This window comes from Macaca fascicularis, chromosome 20 (genome assembly GCF_037993035.2).
Source record: "Macaca fascicularis isolate 582-1 chromosome 20, T2T-MFA8v1.1".
NCBI classification, from domain to species: Eukaryota; Metazoa; Chordata; class Mammalia; order Primates; family Cercopithecidae; genus Macaca; species Macaca fascicularis.
Window position 1 is genome coordinate 81,389,895 of NC_088394.1, and position 12,594 is coordinate 81,402,488.

Sequence of the window (12,594 nt, forward strand, 5' to 3'; positions counted from 1 at the left end):
GTCTAGATCCTGAACTTGACCTCCCAGGCCCAGGGCATCGTGGCCAGAAGGAACGATGGTGCAGGAGGCTGTCACCACGGCCAACCCACCTGGCTCCCAGGCCAGCCCCTGACCCGCTAGCTCCTGCTGCCCCCAAGAAGGTGCCCGGTCACCGCAGAGAGGCACCCCGTGTGGAGGCGGCCAACCGCGAGTGGATGCTGTGGCTGCCCCGACTGTGATCCCAGGGCGGGGACAGAGAGCGCCGTGCTTCCAGCCCTGGCTCGGAGCACCGTATCCATCAATAGAAGAGGACGGCTCTGTGCAGCAGTAGCGTGGGGCCTGCCGGGCAATTGATTTAAATCATTTTATAGAGAACCTATGTAAAATAAAAAGCCTTTAATCACATTTGTATCCATTTCCAGGCTCAGTAAATCAATTTGAATTGAGCTGGGTGCCACGGTTACAGCTGATTAGCGTGTGTATATATGGTCAAATTAATGCTGGCCAAGTCTGCTGGATGGGGGTAAAGCCATTAGCGGCCCCAGGAGCCTCCCCACCGAGGGGCTGGACTCCACACCCCGTTCTCTCCCCCTGCCTCTGGCCGCCAGGGTACCCCAAAGCCCTCCTTGAGGTAGGTCCTGCAGGTGCAGGGGGAGGGGTGCAGCTGGGCTCTCCATGCCCCGTCACAGGGGCAGCACCTGAGCAGCTGGAAAGCGCTTTCAAGCATTCTCAACTGCAGCTCAGCCCGGAGCCGCTAGCAGGCACTGTTGTGTTCACGCAGCATCAGGCCTCAATTCAGGCGCCTGGGTGCCACCTGGGGCCAGGAGAAGGGACCCAGGATCTATCTGTTTCTTCACCCAGTGTTCACTGAGCACCTGTCAGCACCTGGGGTGCCCCGGAGCCACGGGGAACAGTCCCTGCCCTTGGAGACAGACAGGAAGCTCCCTATAGGAACGGGAGAGGTGGGATGTTGGAAGATGTGGGGTGTTCTAGGGGGCTGGGTGGTGGTTTTAGAAGAGAGTGGGTTGGGAGGGGCTTCATGAGAAGGTGATATGTGCAGGATGACTTGGGGGGCCAGGGTGTGAGCCCAGAAGCTGCCCTCTGGCAGGGGTGCTGGGGCGCAGGGAGGCCTGGCCTGTGGGCGAGGAGGGTGAGAAGACCCGTGTGGCAGCTGGAAGGAGCTTGGGCTCCGGCGGGGTCGTGGCCTGCCTGAGGAGTCGGACCCGATGGTGGAGGAGGCAAGAAAAGTGACAGAGCCTGGTCTCCTTTCAGGAAGGGGCATCTGGTTCCCCGAGCCCTCCTGGGAGCCTGAAAGCCGCGTCTCAGCACCACAGTCTGATGAGGAGAGGGGCAGAGTGGGGGTGACACTGGGCCTGGCTGCATGCAGCCTGGAGGGGCCCCTTTCTTGGGAGACACAGCGCCTCTCGCGAGGTCGGCCGGGGGTAACTGTGGCCTGTGTTGATACCACATGGCTGTATTCATGTGGACAGGAGGTGCCTTCTGCCTGCCTGTCCCTGTCGCTGCCTGGGTCTTGGGGCTCCTCTGAGCACCCCGTGGGCTGGGGCATCTTTCTGCTTACCTGGGCACCACCATCACCACTGAGGTGCTGGGAAGCTGACCCCTGGACACGGGCAGCCAGGCCTGGAGAGCTGGCTACCACCGGCCACGCCTGCCCCTCCGAGGCAGCGGGTGCCAGACAAGCTTGGCTGGAGCCTCTGGTTGACTTGCTTTTCCTGCTTGTCAGAACCAGCTTTTTGGCGGGGACACAGGGACCTTGATGGCGAGCGTGTTTGATCTATAAATAGACTAGAGGCTGCCGGCGGCTGCGCTGGCCGGGAGCCGCCCCTGTCGGCCTGTGCTGAGGTTTTTGGGGTTCCATCTCCAGCAGTTCAGGGACTCAAATTCTGTCCCCCGCCAGCAGGCCCCATCCCCGTTTGAGTCCCCCTCTCAAATCGAATCCCCTCCCCTTTGCCGCACTCTTAACTTTCTTAGGAATTCTTTCCCCGGAATTCCAGCAATGATGGCAACAGCAGTAAATGCTTACCTGGTGCTCACGAAATACCAGCCCCCGTTCTGAGGGCCTCACTCACGTTCACTTGTTTAGTATCCACAAGAGTTCAATGAGGGGAGGTACTTTCGTATCACCACTTTACAGACGGAGGACTCGGGCCCAGAGAGGCTCCACAGTTTGCCTGAGGCTCTGCAGCTCCGAAGTGGCAGAGGTTGGATTTGAACACAGGTAGTTTCCAGATTCAGCGTCCTTGAGTAGCCACACTGCCTAGCAGAGACGACACACAGCCAGGCCTCTTCCTTCCCAGAGGGAGCCGTCCCTGGGGGATTCTGACGCATGCCCTCACAGTGCCTTTCTGTTCCCTCCTGAGTCTGTCTGGAGTGGTGCTGGGCTCAGATCACGTGTGTCCCTCCTAGGAGTATTTACTCAGCATCTGCTGTGAGCCTGGAGCAGGGGACAGAGCGGGGACAGAGGTAGACGCCCCTGCCCTGGAGGAGCTTATATTCTGTGTGTGTGTTGGGGATGGCAATAAACGTCCTGAGAGTATGTGACCGGTCTGTGGGTGGGCACACTAAGAGAGCTCAGAGCCAGGGCAGGGTACGGAGCCACAGGGCTGGTGCCAGTGGGGGACAGCGGAGGCTGGTGGGGGCATGCTGGAGCAGAGGCGTGGAGGAAGGGAGCCGGCGAGCTCTGTGTTCTCCAGGGAGGGGCGATGCAGAGGCCCCAGGCAGAACTTTGCTGTGGCAAATTTCCATTGCACCTGGCTTGAGGTTTAAGACTTTGTATTAGCTGAGGCGGGGGGATTGCTTGAAGCTAAGAGTTCAAGACCAGCCTGAGTGATACAGTGAGACCCCATTTCTATAACCAATTAAAATAATATTAGCTGGGCATGGTGGTGCACATCTGTAGTCCTCTACTTGGGAGGCCAAGGCAGGAGGATTGCTTGAGTCCAGGAGTTGGAGGCTGCAGTCAACTGTGATCACACTGCTGTGCTCGAGTATGGCCAACAGAGGCAGACCCCATCTTTACAAAAAATTATAACATCAGCCAGCTGTGGCCGGCTAAAAATTTTTTTTTAAAAATTAGCTGGAAGTGGTAGCTACACCTGTACTCCCAGCTTCTTGAGAGGCACAAGAATTGCTTGAACCCAGGAGGCAGAGGCTGCAGTGAGCTGAGATCCTGCCACTGCACTCCAGCCTGGGCGCGACACAGGGAGACTCTGTCTCAAATAAAATAAAACATAAATAAATAAATATACAAATAAATAAATAAATAAATAAAATGTTCCCAGCATGTTTTCATCTGAGCTTCAAACCCACCAAGACAGTGTCGGCCTTTGTTGGTGGCCTGACAACCTAGCATGGCTCATGTAGCCAGTACCAAACCACAGGCCAGGACTCCCACTCCAGTGCTCCCTCCTCGCCCCGTGCCACCCTCTGCCTCAGAAAACGTTATGGGCAGGGTCTTCCAAACTAATTTGACTCGGGGTCAGTGCTTTCAGTTACCCCAACCTTGGCTCTTGGGGAACGGGCCTAGCCATCCTGAGCTTTTCTCTCCCTTTCTCCCCTCCTCCCGAAGGGCAGAGAACACTAGAATAGCCGCGTGTTAAATAATTTAGTGCTGGAAACAGTCCAGCATGATCACAGCCCATAAGAAGGCTACTGGCCTGACCTAGAAATTCCTGGGCCGGGATGGACTGTAAGTAAGTAAGGCTCTGCCCCTGTGCCCAGTGGTCGACCTCTCCACGGCCCACCTATTTTCAGGCAGCAGGGGTCGGTGCAGGCGGGGCAGGGGACAGGGCCCGCTGCCTCCTTTCTGTGTGGGGACTGCCACGGAGGCACCTCCCCCTTCTGGGCGTGGCTTCCTTATCAGAAGAAGAGGGGGGCACCCTTGGTGAGCCGTAAAGCCCCTTCCAGCTTCCAGCATCCGAGTCTACAGTAGGTTGAATAGAGCACCCCCAAATTCACATCCACGCAGAATCTCAGAATGGGACCTTATTTGGGCCAGGTATAGTTGCTGATACCTGCAGTCCCAGCACTGTGGGAGGCCAAGGAAGGAGGATTGTTTGAGTCCGGGAGTTTGAGACCAGTTTGGGCAACATGGCAAAACCCAATCTCTACAAAAATACAAAAAATTAGCTGGGTGTAGTGGGGCATGCCTGTAGTCCCAGCTACCGGGAGGCTGACGTGGAAGGATCACTTGAGCCCGGGAGGTGATGGCTGCAGTGAGCTGGGGTTGCACCACTGAACTCCAGCCTGGGCAGCAGAGTGAGACCCTGTCTCAGGAAGAAAAAAAAAAAAGGTGACCTTATTTGGAAATGGGATATTTGCAGATGTTATTAGTTGCTAAGGATAAGGTCATTTTGGAATAGGGTGGGTCCCAAGTCCAGCATGACTGGGGTCCCTACATGAAGACATGCAAGGCCAGAGGAAGAGAATGTAGTGAAGCGGCTGCAAGCCAAAGGACACCAGGAGCCACCAGAAGCCACCAGAAGCTGGGGGGCATGGGGAAGAGTCCTCCCCTAGAGCCTGCAGAGGGAGCCCGGCCCTGCTGATGCCTCGATTTCAGACTCGTGGCCTCCGGAACTGGGAGAGAATGTGCCTGTTGTTATAAGCCCCTCTGTTCGGGATAAGCTCTGTGGCAGCTTTAGGGAACTAATGCACACACTTTTTTTGTTGTTTGTTTTGAGACAGGGTCTTACTTTATCACCCAGGAAGGTGTGCAGTGGTGTCGTGACTGCAGCCTCAAACTCCTGGGCTCAAGCGATCCTCCCACGTCAGCCTCCCAAGGTAGCTGGGACTACAGGCATATACTACCATGTCTGGCTAATTTTTTTTTTTCTTTTTGTAGAGACAAGGTCTCACTTATACTGCCCAGGCTGGTTTTGAACTCCTGAGCTCAAGTGAGGAACTCCCAAGTAGCTGGGACTACAGATGTGGACCACCACAGCTGGCTATTTTTTTTTTTTTTTTTTTTGAGACGGAGTCTCGCTCTGTCGCCCAGACTGGAGTGCAGTGGCCGGATCTCAGCTCACTGCAAGCTCCGCCTCCCGGGTTTACGCTATTCTCCTGCCTCAGCCTCCCGAGTAGCTGGGACTACAGGCGCCAGCCACCTCGCCCAGCTAGTTTTTTCTATTTTTTAGTAGAGACGGGGTTTCACCATGTTAGCCAGGATGGTCTCGATCTCCTGACCTCGTGATCCGCCCGTCTCGGCCTCCCAAAGTGCTGGGATTACAGGCTTGAGCCACCGTGCCCGGCCTTTTTTTTTTTTTTGAGACAGAGTCTCGTTCTTGTTGCCCAGGCTGGAGTGCAATGGCGTGATCTCGGCTCACCACAACCTCCACCTCCTGGGTTCAAGTGATTCTCCACCTCCGCCTCCCGGGTTCAAGCAATTCTCCTGCCTCAGCCTCCCGAGTAGCTGGGATTACAGGCATGCACTACCATGCCTGGCTAGTTTTGTATTTTTAGTAGAGACGGGGTTTCTCTCTGTTGGTCAGGCTGGTCTCGAACTCCCGACTTAGGAGATCCGCCTGTCTCAGCCTCCCAAAGTGCTGGGATTACAGGTGTGAGCCACCATACCCAGCCATGCTGGGAACATTTTAAACCCCTGCAAGGGCAGTTAAGGCCTAATCAAGGCCTCCTGGAGGCTGGAGGAGGGGAGGCTGAGTTTGAGGCCTGCCAGAGCAGCTTGTCCTGACAGAAAGGATGCCAGAGTCTGGAGACCTGGGATAATTCATCGAGCGTCCCTCGGTCTCAGACTCCTCATTTGTCAAAAGTCCCGGGGGGACCTGCCTCAGAGCATCACAGGGAGCCTGGGGAATCAATTGTTCTGCAAGCCAGAGCTGTATCCCGGGTGCAGAATCCATCCAAGCACTCTCTGTGGGGGCACAGCAAGGAGCAGGGTCTCTGGCTTCATTTCCCCAGGGCCCGAGCCTGCGGTGACAGTGACTTGACCCTGCTCCCCAGAGGTGAGAGGTGCCCACTTTGCAGCCAATGGCAATTCCCAGATCCATCCATCTCCCACCACCCCGTGCCTCCAAGGCCGTCGTCAGGGATGAGCGATGGGCCGCCCCTCACGGGCCTGGCCGGGATGGTTACAACAGGTTTATGCTACGTGAGTGATGGTGTTTGCACGGCTGACGCCGAGCGCCACTGGGACCCGACAGTGCCGGAAACAAGATTCACAGAGAGCAGAGCGATAAGCACTGAGTAGAAGCTTCCAGAGAGGGAACCATTACTGCGCCTGGGAGACCAGCAAAGGGTGCTGGGGAGGCGGGCAGCCTGGGTGGCCTCGGTGGGGCATGTCTGCAGAGTGGCAGCCAGGCCAGCTGTGGGCAGGGGGGCCAACCCATCCACCGCTGGGCAGCTTTTACAGGCTGAGGGCAGAAGTGGAATTCGGGAGAAACTGACTTCTTTGCAGGGAGCTGGGACCATGCTGTCATGACATACAGATAGAGTGTTAGGGAAGATTCAGAACCTGATTTGAGCCGAGTTCCTTGGAGGCCGCGAGTGATGGTCAGGGGGGCGGGAGAGGGAGGGGCAGGAGCAAAGATATGCCGTCGCCAGGGACCTAGGACAGGCAGGGCTGTAAAGTGCCCCTCACCTGCTGTCACTGGCCAGTTTGGGGCCCAGGGTAGCCCCTGTGGCAGGAGGGTTTCCACGTCCCCCCTTTTGGTCTGGGTCTTTTTCTTTTTTCTTGAGATTGAGTCTCACTCTATCATCCAGGCTGGAGTGCAATGGCTCGATCTCGGCTCACTGCAGTCTCCGCCTCCCAGGTTCAAGCAATTCTCCTGCCTCAGTCTCTTGAGTAGCTGGGATCACAGGCGTGCGCCACCACGCCCGGCTAAGTTTTGTATTTTTAGTAGAAACAGGGTTTCGCCATGTTGGCCAGGCTGGTCTTGAACTCCTGACCTTGGGTGATCCGCCTGCCTCAGCCTTCCAAAGTGCTAGGATTACAGGCGTGAGCTGCCACGCCTGGCCCTGGTCTTGGCCTTTCTGGTCCCATTGAAGCTGCTGGGTCTCCTGAGGGTGGAGCGGGTGGGCACACCTCTGGTGTTAGACCTCCTTCTTTGCCTCCTGTGTTTTACATTGGGACTCTTGTGGCAGCAGGAACTCTCGGATCCCAGCACATGTGGGACCTGGAGTGAGAGGCTTCAGCCCTGTGCCTCAGTTTCTTCATCTGTAGAACGGGGCTGTAGAGCTCTCCAGGGGCCCACGGGATGGTTGGGATAAACAAGATCATGCGCGTAAATTCTCCAGCCCAGTGCCCGGCACAGAGTCATGGTTCCCTGAAACGCACCCCGCTCTTATTTTTGGTCATTGTTTCTAATGGGAGCCTATTTTTCTCCGAACTGTGACCTCACAGCAACCTGCTGAAGAGGACCAGGCCTCCCATGTCTGCACGGCAGTGTGGTGTGGCGTGAACTTACACCTTTGTTACATCTACAAAGACCCCGTCTCTACATAATGTCCTGTGTGTGGTCCTGGGACTGAGACATGGACACATCTTCTTGGGGAACACAACCAGCGCTTGCTTCAAGGTCTGGGACTGGGGAACCCGGGGTGGGGTGGGCTGCACTTCTGCACCCCCAGCCCAGAGCCAGCACCATCTCAGCACCTGACGTGGCAACCCTGTTAGTCCCCACAGTCTCCCTGCGAGGGTGGCAGTCTTGTTATCCCCTTTTTACAGATGGGAAACCGACGCCTGGGGAGCTAACGTTGCTTTTACCAGGAGTCTGACAGCTGGGAGGTGGGGAAGCAGGTGACCTAGGGACCTCATGCCCTGTCCACCGTGCCTGTGTGCCGCGCAGGAGCACCACGCCTCACTGGGGTGGGAGCGAGGTGGGTGCCTGGATCTGGCCCCAGAGGGGCGTGTGGGCAGGGCCGTGCTGGCTGATGAAGGAGAGTGGAACTGGCGGGAGGACAGAAGCACAGTACGCACCCCCTGTTTGCTCTGCAAGCTGCGGTTCCTCTCCTGGGGTCCTCCTAGCCTGTGCTCATCCTTGCACGGCACTGAACTGCTGGGGTGTCCTCAGTGCGTCCCCTTCCCCACCCCCCAACACACATGCACAGATACATACACAGACATACACGTGCACAGACATACAGACACACACGGACACACAGATACCCACACATACAGATGAACATATACACACATAGACATGTACGCACATGCACATGCATCTAGACACACAGACACACACATGGACACACAGATACCCATGCATACGGATGTACATATACATGCATAGACATGTACACACATGGACAGACACCATGCATACCGACACAAACACACACAGAGATACATGCATGTACACAGACATCCATGCATATAGACTCACGCATACACCCACATGCATACCATACATATGTATAAACACACACGTGTGTATATATGTACATACCACACACATCCACACATGCACACATACAACCTAGACAACCACCACACTCACACGTGTATACACACGTCGGCACACAGTGGTGGCTGTGACAGCAGGAGAGAGGGCTGAGGTCCCCCAGGGCCTGGGAGCTTTCACTTTTTTCGACTTGGGCAGTGGTGCAGCTGGCCAGGGGTGGCACAGGCGGGCCTCACTTGGGCTCCAGTTGAAGGAACAGCTGTCTGGCCTGGCCACCCTGCCCCCTGCAGAGTGGCAGGGCCACTGTGGTTAGAGCAACCTGCACCTGGCCTGGGCTCACAGGCAGTGAGAGGCATCGCACAGACCAGGGAGAGAAAATGCCAGCTCCAGCAATTGGAAGCTTGATGCCAGAATGGGGAGACGGGCAGGGCTGGGGCCACCATGTGACCTGCATTTGGTGGAAGGCAGGGCTTTTTCCAGGAGGAGCGGAGGCCAAATGGGAAATGCACAGGAGAGAGACTGCAGGTTCTGAGCAGAGGAGGAAGCTCCTTGGTGTCCCCTGAGCATGAGTAGGACTCCAGGACTTGGGACACTCCTGGGAGTGGCTTCTGAGGCCAAGACCTGGGCGCAGTGAAGTTCATAGGATCTGCGGCATGAAGGACAACCCAGATGGGCATCAGCAAGAGGGCGCCTGCCAGCTGTCACAGAGAAGGCAGGAAAGTTATCTTTAAGAAAGCACCTCAGTGTGAATGTACTTAGTATCCCAGAACTGTGCGCTTCGAGATGGCAAAGATGGAAAATTTTATGTGCATTTTACTGCAATTAAAAATAATTTTTAAAATTTTATGTAAAAGGTACAATTTCAACCCACCCTCCGGTACCACTTTATACCTGCTAGGTCAGCCTCCAAACATAAAACGATAACATCTGTTGCTGGCACAGTTGTGGTGAAATGGACAGACTGTTGCAGCCCGAGCATCGTGTGCATGGGAAAAACCTTTTCAGAAAAGCAAAAAAGGCAAAAGTCGAAGTAAGACGCGTGGAGATGTTTCTTCATTTGGATTCCAGAAATCCCATGCTGGGGAATTTATTGTAAGAAAGCAAGTCATAGCAAACAGACACACAAATGGGGGTATGCAGATGTTTGTTTCTGCAGTAAAATCATGGGACCACCCTAAACACCCCACCACAGACCAGTGGTGTTAGTACCGTGGAATATTAGGGCCCCCTCCATATCATCCCCAGTATTGCAAGAGCTGGAAAATAACAGGCTGCCAGGTGCAGAGCGAGGCCTGCTCAGTCTGGAAAAGGTTTGTTCTTTTTTCTCCTCCTGTCCTTCTGGGGAAGGGAAAAACAAATGGGAATGTGTGTTGTAGTTCACGTGGATTTCCTGCAAACCTCCAGAGAAGTGATAAACAGATCTTTGCATCCTGGTGCTGGCTAATTTGTTTTCAATAGGTTTCAATCAATTACGTGTGGTCTTGGGGAAGGGGAAGTGCACCAGTAATTGGCTAAAATAAATCACTCGGCACTTCAAAAGCAGCTCTCCACTGAGATGTGCACAGCCCAGCCTTCGATTCCTAATAAACAGGTGCATTTGTCCCCCACCCTCTGGGTCCCTGAGCTCCATGGGAACCAAGGGTCTGGGAGGAGGGGCACGTCGTGGCAGTGATGGATTTGGGCACGCTGCAGAGGGCACCCGAGTGGGGTGTGCCAGGGCATCGGCCAGCCGCTCTGCCCCCTCCTCCTCCATGTTACCTTTCCTCCTCCATGTCACCCCCTCCCGCCCTCAGTGTCCTGTGGCTGCAGACACAAAGTACCAAAACCGGGGGGTGGGGGGCGGGGGGCGCTTAAAATCAACAGAAATGTATTCTCTTATGTTGTAAAGGCCCGAAGTCCCAGATCGAGGTGTCTGCAGAGCCATGCTCCGTCTGAAGGCCCCAGGGGAGGATCCTTCTTCGCCCTCCAGCTTCCTGACAGTCTCTGCCTCTGTCAGCACGTGGCTGTCTTCCCTGTGTGTGTCTGAGTCCCTTTTCCTCTTCTTGTAGGGACTCTAGTCTTGGGATTAAAGGCCCACCCTACTCCAGTGTGGCCTCTTCTTAACTAATATCTGCAAAGATCCTGTTTCCAAATAAGATCACACACACGGTTCTGGGATTAGGACTTCACCTTTTTTTTTTTTTTTTTTTTTTTTTAAAGATGGAGTCTTGCTGTGTCGCCCAGGCTGGAGTACAGTGATGCAAATCATAGCTCACTGCAGCTTCAAACTACTGGGTTCAAGCGATCCCCCGCCTCAGCCTCCTAAATAGCTGAGACTACAGGCATGTGCTACCATGCCTGGCTAATTTTTAAAAAATTTTTGCAGAGACTAGGTTTCGCTGTGTTGCCCAGGCTGGTCTTGAACTCCTGGCCTTGGCAATCCTCCCACCTCGGCCTCCCAAAGCGCTAGGATTACAGGCATGAGCCACCGTGCCTTGCCAAGACTTCAGCATATCTTTTGGAGGTACCAGTTCAGCCCACAACATCCCCTTTTGGGTGAGAACTGCCCAGGTCAGGCTGCCGCCCACAGATGCTGCCCCTTGGCTGTGTGGGTTTAGAATGGGAACCCACCCCCGACAGGGCCCTGCCTCCTCCCCTCATTCTCCAACACTTGCAGACTAGATCTCCTTCACACGAATAATTTTATTTCTGAATTTCTATCAGGCCCTGGCAGAGCTGTCATGTAAGAATATTTTGTGGGGGGTGGGGTTGGAGGGGCTGCTCTCCCCACGGGAGGCTGGGCAGGGGAGCTGGGCGCCCACCGAGAGCTCTCTCTGGCAGGAAGATCCCGGGGGGAGGGGAGTGGGTGGCAGGGGCACTCAGTGGGGGCCGTGGGAAGGGGCTGTGCTGGCTGCAGGCACTGAGCCCGAGGGAAGGCAGCTGGAGGTTGAGTGAGGTGGGATGGACCTGCCCGGCCGAGCTTGGGGCAGCCAGAGGGGCCGTATGGGCTGAGTCCCGAGAGAGCCTTGGTGACGCCTCGTGCGTGGGGTTGTAGGACCTGAATGTGCACAGTGGAGTTCGATCCTGGCAGCTTCCCTGGGAGGTCAGCCTGTGCTGTGGGTAGTGCCGTGGGTAGCACAGCTTCATGGCCCTGCGTGTGCCGCCCTGAGCACTGTCAGCTCGTCTGCTCAGGATAGCTCTCAGGAGGGAGGAAGCAGGACTCCTCGCATTTTACCAATGGGGAAACTGAGGCTCAGCAGGGAGCAGTCTGGTTCCAAAGTTCCCACTATTACCAGCGTACCCTGCGGCCGCGGAGCCAGATTCTGAGGGCAACGGGCCTTCCCGAATTCGACCGGCCCTGGGCCAGGCCTGAGCCACGGCCTCCACCTGGTGGTCCAAGTTCTTGGCCTGTGTCTGCCATGATGGCTGCAAGGCCTCTGCTCTCGAGATCATGAGCTAAAAGAAGCTGGAGAAGGAACCCTACAGGGTCAGAGGCAAGCACACCCCCAACCTGCAGGGCAGCCTGGGGTCAAGATCAAGGAGCGAGCTGGGCAGGGCCATCTTGGTGTCCGTGGAGCCGGGAAGGACTGCATTGACTCTGGCTTCTCCAGGGATTCTCTGAAACTTGAGCAAGGTCAACCTGGACTGGAGAGCAGCAGTGGCCCTGGGGGACCTGGAGCAGGCAGGGGGGTCAAAAAGAGCTGCCTTTTCTAGGAGGCCGGGCCTGGGTCCTCACGGAAGACAGAATGCACGGTGGGAGGAGGATTATCGGAGGAGACAGGCAGGGTCCACGGCTGGAGGGCGATGAGGGTATGAAGGCTGGGAAAGGCCCCATGAGGAGGCCACGCTGAGCTTGTATTTGAGCAAAGAGAGTGGCAGGAAACCATGTTGACATTGAGGGGTGTCCCGGGCAGAGGGCATGGCCCGTGTCAAGGCCCTGAGGTCTGAGCTCACCAAGCCCATTGGTAGAACAGCAGGAGGCCAGAGTGGGTGGGGCCCCTCGAGGGGTTAAGTGAGACACGGAAGCCAGGATTTTCATTCCCTGTGACTTTCTCTAGCATCTAGGGGTCACTGCATGGGTGTCTCAGGGAGGGTCAGCTGCCAGAATGACCTGGTGGAGAGGCAGCCCCCAGGTGGGAAGGGCGTGGGCAGGTGCAGTCCCTCCTGCCTTAGCTCCCCAGCCTCCACCTGCCCTCAGCTGCCGCTTCTCCTCCTCCTCCTCCTCACAAATCATGGCCTCCTAATGAAGGACCTCGGCCTT

General features: G+C 56.0%; 1 protein-coding gene across 18 annotated transcripts in view; it reads left to right on the plus strand.

Moving 5' to 3' along the window:
- GSE1 (Gse1 coiled-coil protein) overlaps positions 1-12,594 on the plus strand; it is a 511,516-nt gene that overhangs the window by 324,492 nt on the left and 174,430 nt on the right. For 6 of the 18 annotated variants that reach the window (XM_065537748.2, XM_065537753.2, XM_074027709.1 and 3 more), the window contains one exon: positions 1-12,594. This exon is cut by the window's right edge and continues 33,846 nt beyond it. The exons of the other annotated variants lie outside the window; for them this stretch is intronic. The gene's annotated coding sequence lies outside the window, so the exon portion shown is untranslated. 18 annotated transcript variants of the gene reach the window in all.